General features: G+C 45.3%; 1 long non-coding RNA gene across 1 annotated transcript; it reads left to right on the top strand.

Annotated features, from left to right (window-relative positions):
• The first annotated feature begins 9148 nt into the window (after window positions 1-9148).
• Window positions 9149-11689, top strand: LOC143511866 (uncharacterized). The gene is made up of 4 exons (XR_013130296.1): window positions 9149-9517; window positions 9824-9997; window positions 11045-11206; window positions 11330-11689. It is a non-coding gene; the product is annotated as an uncharacterized LOC143511866 (long non-coding RNA).
• Window positions 11690-13204: the final 1515 nt, after the last annotated feature.

The raw sequence follows: 13204 nt of genomic DNA, 5'->3' as shown, positions 1-13204 counted from the left end.
TCGTTTCATATTTTGCATCCGGTTGCCTTAATTTGCGGTCCTGTGATGGGCCCATTGTCGGACGGACAGATCAAAGCTGGGCCAACTGGACAAACTGGGCTTGGCGGGGACAAACCAGCAGCAGAATTAACGAGAAAGGCCCTCAAAGGGCTGCGTGCGAGAAGGTTTAGCTCCTGCTGTCGCGTGGTCACTTTCAAACGAGACGGCTTGCCCCTCTCGCGTCCTCATAATTACAGCTCTGTTTACACTGGCTGAATTCAAATCGTCGTCGACAACGGTAATAAACTCAGGTGGATTCGATGGCGGCTTGAAAAGTTCAACCTTTTAGAGGACCTTTTTAGCCAAACAAACCGTCCCTTCAATGCCCTTTCAAACGGCATAAGTGCAGAAAACAGCCTCGGGCAGTCCCAGTGAGGCAGCCTTCTCATTCAGGTGCGCTCTGCAATATGGAGAAAAGTGTCATAAAATTCTTGCAGCGGATAAGCAAAATAATACAAGCCACCCAAATTTGGTGCTGCGGTTGACAAACCAGATTTCGAAAGGCCACTGAAATGTAAATACGCCCGAGAAAAGAGTCACTTGCGAAAGAAACACGTCGCAGCTGTGGCTGGTTGGGATAAAAAAACCCTCTACTGGGGACGTTCACAAAGGTGTTAAAATAATTCACTTTGTGCTCTAGAAAAAGCAGCCTCAGAGAAGAGGTCTAATTAGCCCGGTTGTTTGCTGGCACATCAGCTATTAGCCGATACTTCTAAACTAATTAAACTATTTGAAAAGGGGCCGTTTGATCTAAACAGCATTTCCCCAGATGGATCGTTGCATTTTGTGCATCAATTAAACACTTTCAAATGAGCATCACAGTGTCTCCATGTTATTCATGAAACGAAACGGAAGCCTCCAATAAACCCATATACACTTTTCCCAAACCTGGCTAACACATACAAATCACACAGACCACAGACATATAGCTTCAGGCTAATTGCCATAATACAATGAAAGCAACAGCACAGAGTTGTTTTCATTTTTTTGTAGCATGTGACTGACCCCCCCCTCCTGCAATAGTATTGTGCAATAGTATTGTGCACTGGACAGCACGCTGGCACTGCTGGGTTTAGCCTGTCAACATATCTAAAGCTTCATTTCTGCTTTAAATCTCAAAGATTTTAACCTTCCACATAACGCAGAATGTCTAGATTGAACAGTCTGTGATCAAAAGAGAATTTCCTGCACTGCCTGAATCAAAGAAAAGGAGAAATATGTAAATTGGCCAAATAGGAAGGCCAAAGCCAAAGATTACACTGGCTTAAACTTCTCATGGTTGGAAAGATCTTACAGCTTTATCAGTTCATAGCCATAATTACATGTTTCTGTTGTGAGCTTACAGACCTAAATGCCTAAATGAGATCTAGCACCCATTTGGTTGATGATGATTGAAACACTGAGTCACCAGCCTGTAAAAACCTGACAAACACCAAACCATCTGCTACCTCTGCTAGCATCCTGGCAAATATACCACAACGCTGATGTCAGTGAGCGATACGAGAGCATCATGTGACTGACACACCTCAGCCTGTGGTCAGGGCCACGCTAGACAGTGACGAGGTCCACTGCCCTCCTGGCCACGTAGCAACACGACAGCGGACCTGTGCTGGAAGCCGAGGCGGGATAAGGCGGACGGCACCAGCGCACGCGCCGTTTTGTCCTCGACTCTCCGATCCGACCAGGCGGTGGCAATGGGGGGGGGGGGTGTCTCCCATAGGGGCGGGACACCGAGGGCGCAGGACTCGGGTCCCGACGGCAGCGGTGCCTTTGACCCGAAACGAAGCCGCTCCGTTTGGTTTTGGCCGACGGCCCGATGTCTTGGTCTCACTGGGTTAAGTCACCGGGCGAAATGAGATTAAGGGAATTGGAATGTGATAGTAATCAGCAATTGGGGGGGGACGCCGGAGAAAAGACCCCGTTGAAGGAGCGGAGGGCTTAACAAAGCCGGCAAGCTTTCTGCTCTTAACCGCATCCGATGAGTAAGGCCGTCTGCGCCGACGTTTACAGCCGGCACGGTCCTGCCCTCTTCCTGTAAATAAGTGACGTGCGCTTAATGGTGCCCAGACACAAGCACGAAAAAAGGTTTCCCAGCCTCATCAGTCGTGCCTCAGAACAAAAGTGCCACATTTCAGTGCACCTCCGTGAACAAAGGCTCTCAGCTGGGGCCTTGATGCTGGAATAAAGCCGGGGGAGCGGGTGCCCCAGGGACGCTGGAGCCCAGGGGACGCTGGCCTCGCGACTGACCCTTAGACCTCGGCTAGAACTTTGCGGCGTCAAAACAAAGATTAGTGGCTTCTTTTCACTCTGGAAGAGCGCAGACAGCTTCTGACAGTTGTTCCCAGTTTGGAGGGAAAAAGGGCCCGTCGTAAAGAGCAGGGGCGATGAAACGGGTGAGCACTGCAGCCAAGGCTGTAAAACACTCGCTGGGAACTGGAAAGCCACACAGGCAAAGTCGAGGGCAGCCATCTGGAAACAATAAACAAACAAAACCTCACCAAACAAACATTGTGTGTGTGTGTGTGTGTGTGTGTGTGTGTGTGTGTGGGGGGGGGGGGGGGGCCTAAACCTCTCACTGTAACCAACTTACTGGCTGACTGAAACAGCAAGCCACATGCATCATTAGGATGAGTGATGTGGACACAGACACCTGTCCTTAGAGGACAGAGGTTTGTGTGTGTGTGTGTGTGTGTGTGTGTGTGTGTGTGTGTGTGTGTCTGTGTGTGTGTGTGTGTGAGATGTGAGACCTCCTCGACTGGCTTGTGCTCGTGTGCCGTGGCCTGGTTCTAATGAGTAACAGCACTAACAGGACTCTGCTCGGGGTGATGTGACCAAGGGCCCATCACACACCCCATTACAGGGACAAAGCAAACGGCCTGACTGGCCCGCTCGGCTTCTACAGCACACGCGTACCCTCAGTCACCTCCCGCTCGCTGATAGGACGTCCACATGGGCGGGGGTCATCATGAGCAACCATTCTGAGTGGAGGAGATCCAGGTGGTACATGGGGGAGGCGGAGCCAGTGTGTACCGGGCCTTGTTTGTGTTTGGGAGCTGATCCCTGTGAGCTTTAAGAGAAAAAACATGACCTTGAGATCTGAGAAAGGTTACAGTGTATGAAGCTGGTAGCTCTAGGCAAAGCTCACTCTTAAAGCCGTAGCAAATATGGGCAGTGTAGTGGGGAAAATAGCAAACTAAGGAGGATTCAATTTAAAGATTTTAAAGATAAGGATGGATTTCAAGGTCACCAGAGTCCTAATACAATCTCACTGAAACTGACTAGCCACAGATGCGTGTAGCTTCAAACACCTCAAGTTAGGGCATGCCTTTAAAATAACAATAGACAAACAGAAAATAGCACACTCACTTGGATAATACTCTGACACTGTTATAATTGTCTACTTTGTCTGACAAAGCCATTTTCTACACAGAAAACAACATGTTTAAACATTTCTAATCATCCAAATAGTATTTTATACACTGTGCCTCACAGAAAAAAGTCAAGGTTTATTTTATATAATAGGTTTATGATGTTTGCAAAAGGTCCATATTCAGCATTTACAAAGGAATGTGATCAGGTGTTGTCATAAAAAAAACTGCACAGGGCAAATTCATAAGAAGTCTTGTGTCTCCAAAAATATTCATGAATTGATTCTTGAAAAATCACTTTCACCAGAAGAACTGCCAAGCACTCAAATTTCCAGAAGGGGAAAGAGAACTCAACAAACAAGAACCCCGTCTTCTCCGCTAATAGAAAATACCCTGAGCATCTAAAAGCTATTATGATAAGAGGAGCCCAGAACCATAAACCCAGCATTTAAGAGCTTCAATAAAATTAACATTAAATCACATATTAAATCCTCCATGTTGCTCCAGGAGCCGGAGGCTTGGCTACATCTGCAGGATGTGAACATCCACCCCAGCAGGCACAGAGCCTCCACCCACCAGGAACACCACGCAGCACTTACAGAAGGTACAACTGGTGTTTTTAAAAGTCCAAAGCGCTTTGCCACCCCCGGTAGAGTGTGTCGCATGCCCGGCCCTAAACGGACGCAGACCTCGCTTGCACATCCGAGCCAAACGGAGCCGGATTAAGGAGGTGCGAGTCATGACGGGCGACTCCACCTATCGCAACGCGGCCCACCCCGACACCCCCGACACCCCCTGTCCCCGGAAACGCCGCACCGACACGCACTACTTTCCAGAAGCTAATGAGGATCAGTGGAAGGGCATATCAAGCTACTGGAGGCACGGGGCGGAGAACCCAGCCCAGGTACTACTGGACCGGGGGTCAGCACTATTACTCCTGCTTAAGTTCTGAATGACTACTGTTGAAGTTCATTTTTTTTCACCCAGTCATTTAAGAAAAAGGGATTTGGCTTCATCGCATGGTTCCACTGCAAGTGACAGATATCTCTGTAAGTTCTATTTATTACAGGGTTTGCTATGTAGAAGTTATGAGAGAGGGTGTATAACCATTAGTCATAGAGGGAAGCCTGCAATAAATGAGGTTTTACAGAGATGCATGCACTCAGATATTTCTGATTTTAAACATACATGCTGGATTTGTGAATGCATAACATGTCCGTAATTAATATTATTAATTTATGGCTTTTTCATTGAAGAATTTTTAAGCACTACAATGACCGCTTATTGCAATAACATTTTGAACATTATATTGCAGCTCATTGGTTTCTAATAATCCATTAAAAATATTTTATCTTCTAATCCACCTATGCTGTAAAAAGGAACTTTGAGGATGTTAATCAACAAATTTGGATTTTTTTATTGTTATAATATATGGTGTATATAACTTAAAAAGCTTAATATGGTGTATATAACTGTCAAAAATAAAAAAATAAAAAATAAGTTTTAAAAAGGTGTTATTGTATTTTCCAAATCTGTAACTTCCTTTCCCACAAAGCGCCATACCGAGCCATCTTTCCCGTCCAGAGCAGAACATTGTGAACACTGCCCCCATGAGGACGCGAGGAGAATTACTACCACCCCTGCACGCGCTGCGCTCAGAACTACCGCCGCACAAGCGGTGCGCGCTGCCTGCTCGCAGCTCGGCGCTGCAGTTCATTAGAGTGACGCATACGACAGAAAACAGGTGGCGATCATAGGCGCTCCTGGCACTCGCAGGCGCGGGTTTCCGCACGAGCCTTCACACAGCTCGGCCCTCCGGATGACGGGCTATACGCTTGGTACGCCATACAGCCAACAAACCGTACAGGCTGAAATCCAATTAGGCCCATTGCAGGAAGGAGCTCTGTATCTTCTCCACGCCTGTTTTCCTTTCTTCTTTAATTAGCCTGCTTACTCCGAGAACTGGCAAGACTAAACAATTGAAAACCAATAAATCACACGTAATGTAAATAGTGTCGGTGTGCTGTTATGAATACAGCAAATAGAAATAAAGGATTTTTCTTATTGTTGTTTTTATAAGCTAATATTTAGCGTTTATGCATTACAAAAAAATAATAATACAATTTCCAATGTCCAACAGTTGTCCTTTGAAACACCTACTTCCAACACTTCATTTCATCGGGGTCCCGTGATCAGACTACACGGGTCGTGCCCTAGCCAGCTGTCCGGCTTTAGAACAGGATTCTTTTGTTGCATTGTTCACACGTTCCTCTCGGGCCGTGTTTATACAGATGCGGCTCCGTGGCGTATCGGAGGTGCTGCTCACAGCCCGAGCCCCACTTGCTGATCAAAGCGGCCGGCACCGAGGGCCCGGCCACTTGTTTGGGCCAGTGTTTTTCTTCGTCTGTGGGGACCCGGAGCAAGAGATCTCCATCTGTCGGCCGTATGGGCTTTTCTCGGTTCCCTCCAGGACGAGCGCTCTCCGGACCCCTGTCCCTCGCACTCGGTTTACTCAGCTGGCCCCCAGTCTTGTTACCCGCTCTTTGTTTTCCCTCTGCGACACGTGTTAAGTTAATGCTCTGTAACAAATTTCAAAGGCTGGCTTAGGAGGGTCAACAACAGGTAATAGAGCGATTTATTGATGCACTGCTCTGAAAGGAGAGAGCCAGAACCAAACTGTTTTTGGAAAGGCCTCTATTGCTCTATCACTCCATCATGCTTTCTGGAGAGGGCGGCCCGGCAAAGACAAATACACACACCTCTCGCCTGACTGCAGCTCTTCTCCCTTTACAGTGGGGAAAACCGGGACTGGCTTCAAAAACACGTCTCCCTGGTTTTGTAGTAAAGGCACCGAAGCCGTGAGGCGCGCCGTTAGCGCCTGGTCTCGTGCTGCAGACGCACAGCCGTGTGTTTCAGGCACTGGGGAGTCAGGGAGTCTAGGCGAGCGCGAGGACCCGGGGACCCGGGCTCTGGTGAGCACGGCTGTAGCGCGCGCTCACAGTGGGCTCAAATTGCTCTCACCCTAAACGAATTAAGGCCACACACCTCCGCTCTGGTCACCAGCACCAATCAACGTGGAAACGACCTGTCGACACGGTGCTGTTTGTTCTGGGCTCACGTGTTTGTCGATGGGATTCCAACGGCCACGCCTGCACCAGGTGGGTGGAGCAGGTTTGAATATTTAAAACCCGCCCTGTGTTGACAACTCTGTTGTCAGGACTTCACAGTCGTGACTTAGGCGTGTCGGACATGCAGACATCTAGCTGAATTTTTCTCGTAACCTCAATGGACAATTGAGCACTTACCAAGCACACCAGGATTTAGGTTCTGCTCAAACAGGTTCCATCAGGTTCATTCAAAATGTTCATTATTAACTTTGTCAGTCTTTGGAATGGGTAGATTAGGCCAGCACACCATATCTTACTAAAGCCCTGTTAAAGATACAAAGTTGGTCTTAGACTTCGAACAAGACACAGGACTGACATTCCAGATATCACGAATCCTCATGAGAACTCCTAAAATCTGACCAAAATCCTCGTACGTTCCTAAATAGTTCATAAACTGAGACTATTTTAAAATTCCCCTTAGATTTATGCTAAATGTCTTTCTGCTTCCCATCCCTGCCAGGTCTCTACAGCCCTTTGCACAGTTGCTCCTAATTGACAAAGTTATAGTAGCACATTATACCTCAGGGTTTTATAACCTGTGCTATAAAGCTTTGGAGGAAGCTGCCCATTAACTTATAGCATCCAGGCCTTGCCAGTGTAATTGAAAAGCTCCAGGCCATTTTCGGCACTTGCAGAGTTCATAGCAGCAGTCTGTGTTTTCTCTGGGATGCTTCTACATGAGTCACACGGGTGTTGGGGACACGCCACAGCCAGCAAACACGCTACAGGGCTACCGGCTGTCCACAAGGCATACGCTCCTGCAAACACTTAGCCTCACTTCCTGAGAAACTCACCTTACATCTTATCTGGAGAGGAACACCGTTGTTACGGGAGGGGAAAAAAAAGCTTTTTAAAAAATATAGAATGCTTTCTGTTAATGAGCTCATATGTACTCACTAAGAAAAGACAAGCAAATGGCTTAATCTTCCAGAAACAAAAGACGATGAGGAACCGGTGGCTTTAATTAACAGAGCTAAACACACCCTCAAGACAGTGTCTGAAGAAACCTCGGGCTCAGAAACTGTCACAGTGCGTGCCCCCCCCCCTCACATACGACCTGCAAATGTGACAGAGCCTGGCGTGACGGAGCCTGGCGTGACACTCGTGTCACGCTGTAGGTTCTCAACGCCATCAGCGAAGCGCCTCTGGAAATTCATCTGCCTCGAATTAAAGCCACCTGGCACCACATCCCAGTGACCAACAGGGGCAGACTGTCAGGACCTTAAATCGACGCTTTCTTTGTAATTGACATTTAAACTGTTTGAAGTTCCTCATTAAAGTCTCTCAAGGCGAATCAGGTGCAGATGTACCCTTCCGTGTTAACAGATTACTAGACTGGCTAATTGAAGTGGGAGGTTCTGCATGGTTGTTTTGCCTTCTTGCTGACTCTGTTTATAAACATTTGTTGAAATATCTGGTTCATAGCTTGATGGTCAACCCTAAGTATTCTGAAACGTCTTGCTTTCCTTGTGTCGTTGTCCAATGTTGTGGCCCTGGGTCAGTAGTTAGTGAACTCCTGCCTCTGTAATTAGTACTGGAGGCAGCTTGCATACCACTGGTGCAAAATCTGAAATTATTCAACCTAAATTGTCTTTTCAGCAACAATCAAAATTTCATGTGTTCAGCTTTTCGCGATTTCGAATCCAAACTGCAGTATCTATGTCATAACAAGCAATTTACAGTGTAGACTAATACACATACATTTAACAAATAGTGGTAATTTAAAAAAAAGTGAAATGTAGTATAAAATATAGTATACAATGTGAAGTCAAGATCTGACGAACAAAAAGGTCCAGTCTAAACATTTCACCATGACTTTGGAGCCAAAAGCACAAGATGAAACTTCAACCTGGGAGTGGAGCATGAGCAAAAGCCACAAAGCTGACAGAGCAGAAGGCAATCAGAGCAGCGGTCCACAGGTTGGGCAGGGGGGGCGTTCTGTCAGTGACCCACAGCAGCACCTGCTGAAGACATCCTTACTATTTAACCCTTTCTGACAAAACTGCATATTTAAATCATATGCTGAGCTTTTAATTTCAGTAACTATTTTAGTTTTAAATGCCATCACAGTTGCCAAAGACTATGTGTAATTGAATATTCTTAATACAGAGTAATCAATAGCCAACACACAAAATAAATAAATTATTAAACTATTTACTGGCAATATCATTAAGTCAGATCATCAGCAAAATCAGATTTTTTCTTTTACATTAAAATACAAGATGACTACATTCTGAAAACCCCCATATGGTAAACCACCACTCCAAAGATCTGGACTTAGACTAAATGGTCGAGTTTTATTCTATATTTGTAGATAGTGAACATCTGTTGTTCTGACATATAAATTATAGTTAGTTTATTACTGGTAAATAAGATGGATTATTACGTACTAGTCTACTGTAACATTTTTGAACAACCATAAAGTGCAATACAGTGAATAACCAAAGCTTAACTGTAACTACTCGAAAACCGTATACAGTATTAATAGCTCGGGAGACCGGCAAAGGAGACACACACACACACACACACACACACACACACACACACACACACACACACGATGATGGGTGCAGTATTAGGGCTTTTTGAGTGCATTAGTCTGCAGCGACCGACGTTTCAGACGTTTCAGAGAATTGCACGACGTGGCTTTCAAAACGGAGAGTCCTCGGTGTGCACGCGCAAGCTTAACAACGCACGCGCCGCACTCGGCCCCGGGCAGAAGGAACTCCCCTACCCAACATGCACCTGGATGTCACCGCGCTGAGCAACACTGGCTAGCGACAAGGCTAAGTGGTTCTGCCAGCTTTATTTTCGTTTTTTTTATTAATTTAATTTTTTGTATGAGTGTCTTCTTTGTGCAGGGCAACAAACATACTCTCACATGTTAAAGCGAAGACATGTCACGGGCTGAACGCCTAAAGAGGTCTAGGAATGGACGGAAAGGTATTTAAGACTTACAGTACAGAATCCTTCCTGCAGGCTCGGAGTGCGTGAAGCGCCATGTTTCCACCTTCGTCTCAAAGAACCGTTTCTATTGGCTGCCGACGCGGCGCCTGTGTTCATTTGAAGACTTTTGATTGGAGGAGCTCAGGGAGGCGTTTCCAGACGGGCTCCACGATCATTTAAAGCTATATCCCACAATATACATATAATATTTCCATTAATCTGTAAATTTTTCTTAATGTAAATATTTAAAGTAAGTCACAGACTATTTTAACCATCGCCGTTCACCCCCTCTCCCCTCTTCAGCCCTCACACACCTCACACGTGTATTTCCACACACATCTACTGCGTGGAGATCTTCATGGTCATCTCTATGGACAGACAGGATAATAAGAGCGAGTGGTGGTGGCACCATCAGGCCGCAGCGCTCCAGGACACCCCGCACAGCAGAGGCACATTACCACCACCACCATCAGCCAGGTCCGTGTGTGGCTAACAAATGACATGCAATATTTGTGATGATTAAGTCAGCGGGGGATTCACTCCAAATGTCAGGATTCAAAAACCCCGTTTCTCCAGTTATGTATTAACCGTGTGCACCAAGCACCGCTTCACAATTCATCAGTATTTGACCAGGCTGCTATCAAATGTAAGATCCTACCCCACCTTTGTTCTTGACATTTCATCTGTTGTATCATACTATACACATCTTGAAAGGTTGATTTTTTTTTACTTAAAACAATGGCGCGGCGTGGAAATATTTGAGCTGCAGTTATTACAAAGTTCTAAAAGAGCACGTAGCTGTTCCAGATGTATAATTGTGGTATTTTGTAATGCTTTAACCCAGAACATGGGAACCACAAGCCTCAGTGATAAATGATGATGATGATGATGATGATGATATAGTCTTGGGCAACAGCTATTCAGTCAAATCGGTCCTGCTTATATTGCAGGCCAATTCCCTGAAATAGAAGCCTGAGAGTTTGTAGGCAGCTGTGTGAGCAGTAGGCTCAAGCGCGGCCTGCTGTGTGCGACTGCTGCTAACATGGCAGTAGACGCACGCCCACTAGAACAGTCTTATTTCACAATGTGTTACTGCATGGTTAGGGTTAGGGTCAGGGTTAGGGTTAGGGTTAGGGTTAGGGTTAGGGTTAGGGTTTACCAATGATGAGAGCCCCTCCCTCAATATCGAGACCCGTCTCCCCTCCCTTCACTTCTGAAGATACGGCATACGTAGCACAAAACGCTAAGAATTATAATAATAACATCACGTAGGGCTGTGAGTGTCTATGCAGGGTGCTTCTAAATTGCTTTATAATATAGGACTTTTAAACAACAGGTATGGTATAGATGCAAAATAACAGACATACTGCAATATAGTCTGTGCATTCCATTCGTGAATTACTGGGAAACTACCTTTTAATTCTTCATGCCTTCATTAAACTCTATTGTTGTCTGCTAATCCTGTTTTGATAGCTTTTGGCACAATTTGTTTGGATCACAGCAAGATGTTCTGGTCTCCCCTAGGAACCACTGGGATTCAAAAAGAAGGCAGAGTTTGGTGAAGCCGGAGAGGGGAGGATTACCACGAGATGAACGTCACTCGGCTCGGGAACTGCGTGCAGTTCTCGGCCTTCTGAAACGGGTATGTCATCTGGATTCGTGCAATGCCAGGCTGAAACAGGGAAAGTAAGTAAAGGTCCCTTCGAAAAGCTAATGGTATATTTTGATATAAGGACTTTTATTTTGTCTTTTTCCTTCTCCTTTGCCCTCCATGGTGCTCTCTGATACAAATGGACAATGTATCACCAGGGATTGATGTCTCTCATGTCTGGCTTCATTAAAAATCTTGAAACAGTGCCAGGGCTGGGGCCCGGAGATTAAAGGAATATGAAAGGATGACAAAATTTATGGATGGCAAGTCACCACCTCATTCTGGCATTTCCAATAAACAAATGGTTTCTTTTTCCAATTTAAATTTCTCATTATACTGTGACTTTTTGAAAATGTGTTTTGATTTAGCAATATTTTATCTGTAAGACTGTATAATTGATTGGATTTACATGGCTCTGATATCCAACTCTAGTATCTTCCAAACGAGTGAGGGGCTAACTCCAGCTGTACATTAGCACGACGTGTCAGAAAATAAATAAATAAACTAATAACATTAAACGATTTTTTTGCCTTTGCTTGAAAGCTCTGATACATTTTTTCATCTTTTGAAAACTGGTTGTTGTTGTTTTAAGGTTAAAGGTTTGTTTAAATAAGCTTCAATATGACTGTCAGATATTATGATAATCTGTGTTTATCCTGCAATGCAACATTAGTACTTGTGTGATTTTTTAAAATAATCCTAAAATTAGTTATGATTTGAGGGAACAATAGATAAGTAACAAACATAAAGTGTATGCTTGAAATAAAAGGAGGCAGATATACATTGGGGCATACTGTTCACACTAGAAGCACATGTGAAACCTTGTTTCACATCAAATGTCACCTGACACATCACTGTCATTCTTATACAAAGTAAAAGGAGAGCAAAGCCCAAATGTGAACCAGCACTATGTGTCTCAGACAGACCACACTAGGAGCTCAACCCCTGTAACCTGCAGATCTGTGAAGGCAGAAATCTTTCATTGCTGCCTCTGTGCGTCTTTGCATGAATCTCAGTTGTTCTGAACCAGGACAGTCTGGAGACAGGTCCCTTCATTACCAGGCCCGGTTCACCCACGACTGGCATTTACAAATGATATCATGACAATTTTTCACGCTTTTCAGCCCAGTGATATTTTACTGACTCATTTCCTATGATACCCAGTAACGGATCCAGCTGCGAATCAGAAGCTTGTCATGAGTCTGAGGGGCGGGTCCCCCACTGCGGCTACCCAATGACCTGGAAGGCAATAGGGAACGCCACGGCCTGCAGCATGTGCACCACTGACGGAGCAGCAGGACACCGTCAAAAGTCCTCTCGTAAAAAAACTTTCCAGCTCACTCCCGATTTTTAACAGATGAGTAAGCAGGGCCGGAGCGAGCTTTCCGATTCGTGAATCGCGGATTTCCCTCTTTTCATTTTAGCGCACTGCTTTTTCTGCTGTGCGATGCATGGTTGCACCCAGGGGGTACCACATGCTAGTGGTTCCTGGTGGAGAGGGTGAGATTGCATGTGGCAGGGTCACTGGTTGGGTTAAGCAACAATTCAGCTTTCACAGAAGAGGCCTATGAAGGCATCCTGCTAAATTCTACGACCGATTTCTGGATGATAAGAACAATTATTATTATTGTTTTAATTGCATTTGTCTTTTAACCCATATATCTGAAATGCTAGGTTTCCCAAAAAGATCTTTTAATTCGGTTTTTAATATAAAAATGGTACAAATTCTATCTCCCCAACCCCACACACATCCACACACTCGGTAATTTTCAGTCTAACCGATGACGAGCAGCATGGCACAAACATTAACCCCTCGTGTGCCAAGGCCAGTGCCACCCAGTGGAGTTACTCGCACAGCGGCGGCTGTCAGTCATGCTGCATGTGAGCAGGAACACGTGAAACGCTTTAAAAGGGATTTTCTTTGTTTTTCCTTCTTAATTTTTGGTTGGTTGACCCTGAGTCCTACTTTCTCACTTCATTTAACTGAATTAATGAGCAGGTACAAAAAAAAAATCTCTTCCTGTAGTAACCGT

Source organism: Brachyhypopomus gauderio, chromosome 4, assembly GCF_052324685.1.
Source record: "Brachyhypopomus gauderio isolate BG-103 chromosome 4, BGAUD_0.2, whole genome shotgun sequence".
In the NCBI taxonomy this organism is placed as follows: Eukaryota; Metazoa; Chordata; class Actinopteri; order Gymnotiformes; family Hypopomidae; genus Brachyhypopomus; species Brachyhypopomus gauderio.
Note: the sequence above shows the minus strand (reverse complement) of the source record. Positions and strands in the feature narration are given on the sequence as shown.